Below are 1,938 nucleotides of genomic sequence, written 5' to 3'. Positions count from 1 at the left end.
GAAAGAGAGGAAGACTCATAAGGAGATGGATCGAAAGAAGGGTCACAAGGAAGAGATGAGCCAGTCAGGGTACAGTATAGCATTCATGAAACACACAACTTTCCTCTGGTTCCTTAATGCTTCCTTCCCCCCACTATCATGACCTCACTTCTCCCCTACAAACTGGATTAGATCACAACATGCACACTGCTACAGATAAGAGCCCCAAACAGGGAATCCAGGAGAGATAAACTCCTCAGGGTCAAGAATTAGAATAGAGATACCAGGAGGATAATGGGAGGGTGGGGGGAGAAAGGGGGAATAATCGATCACAAGGATCAATATATAACCCCCTCCTAGGGGGACAAAAAACAGAAAATGGGTGAAGGGCGACAGAGGACAATGTAAGATATGAAAAAAATAATATATATAACTTATCAAAGGTTCATGAGGGAGGCCAGGTGAAGGGGGTAAATGAGGAGCTGATATTAAGGGCCCAAGTAGAAAGAAAATGCTTTTAAATGATGATGGCAGCATGTGTATAAACGTGCTTGACACAATGGATAAGTGTGTGGATTGTGATATCAGATGTAAGAGCCCCTAATACAAGTTTTTTTTTTAATGGTGAATTTACATTTGATGAGTTAGTGTTTGTCTAGTTCTGTTGTACATAGGATCACTGTGACTCAAAATCCACTCGGTGGTGTTACCATACAAGAAAAGGTAATATGGACAGTGAAGCCGGTGGCCGGACGCCTGCAGGATCAACACAGATGGCAGTGGCCACTTCAGTGGGAGTGATCAGGGTGGCAGCTGTGGCTAAAGCTGGTGGAGGGGGTGGGAGCATGAGGGTAGGAGGGGGTGGCTTTCAATTGGGGCCTGGCCCCAGGTGACCTCCCCCGCAAACTCCACCTGTGGTGTCCACAATGCCCCAGGCCTCCAAGCTCCACCTGGGCCAAACCTGAGAGCCACCTGCTAAGGTCCAGCCCTGGGTGGGATCCAACTTACCATTTGCTCCCTGGGCCCGCAGCAAGGAGGGGCTCAACCCAGTTCCTGGGCCAAACTCTGTGTTCTGACCTCTGCCTCCTGGCCAAGGCTCCCTGAGGAGCGGCTCAACAGCTTAGAGCTGGGGCCAAGAAGAGCCTCGGGTTCTCGTTCCCGAGACCCCCTTCAGGCAGATCATGGGGTTCCCCTGCCAGGCTCACCTCCACCAGCCGTGGCTCTGCCTCTCCAATCCAGGACCAACTGAGCTCGTTACAAGTGTGGGAACAGTGGGGACTTGCGCCCAATGGGGATTGCCATGGGAGGGCACTGTGGTGCCGGGAAGCTTAGGGCCGCACTGAGCCGCTTGGCACTCAGGCCTGAGCCACCCACTTTAAGACACAGTACCTAGGGAGGTTTCCTGGGCCCCCCACCTTGCTCAGCATAGGAAAGGAGCTACATTCTCTCATGGCTCCTTCCACGTGATATCTGGCGGTCCTCTGAGCCTTTCTACTCTGAAGATAAGATGGCTCGTCACACACTCCTCCCCAGCTCTGGTCATGCTGGCCTCTGGAATCTGGGGAAGACGTGCTTCCTAAATGCCTTGCTAGTGTCTGAGCAGCACTCGGCCTCTTAGGACTTGTGTCTGCGAAGGGACTTTGCGCAAGAGATGCCTGTAGGGGGTCAAGCCCAAGAGCGCACTGAAGCCTTTTGCAGATGTGATGGTGCCCTGTGGCACCCTGACGCCTGCGAAGCTGTGGATCCTACTGGGTTCCGAGCTGTCTTCCAGAAATACGTCCCCGTCTTCTCTGGACACAACCTGCAGGATGTCCTAGAATCCCTGAAGCTCCGCACGGAGCATCTGCATCTTCAAATCAACCGATGAGGCCTTCGGGCTCCCGGAATCCTGGCCAACAACCCAGCTCCCTCACCACCGTGCAGGGCAGGGAATCTGCTGGAAGATCCTGAACTAAGTGA

At 52.8% G+C, this 1,938-nt stretch overlaps 1 pseudogene; it reads left to right on the top strand.

Moving 5' to 3' along the window:
* Nucleotides 1-905: 905 nt before the first annotated feature.
* Nucleotides 906-1,938, top strand: part of LOC101657664 — a 5,872-nt pseudogene continuing 4,839 nt past the window's right edge.

Source organism: Echinops telfairi, unplaced genomic scaffold (assembly GCF_000313985.2).
Source record: "Echinops telfairi isolate 266 unplaced genomic scaffold, ASM31398v2 ScPeMD7_7469;HRSCAF=8507_1, whole genome shotgun sequence".
In the NCBI taxonomy this organism is placed as follows: Eukaryota; Metazoa; Chordata; class Mammalia; order Afrosoricida; family Tenrecidae; genus Echinops; species Echinops telfairi.
Note: the sequence above shows the minus strand (reverse complement) of the source record. Positions and strands in the feature narration are given on the sequence as shown.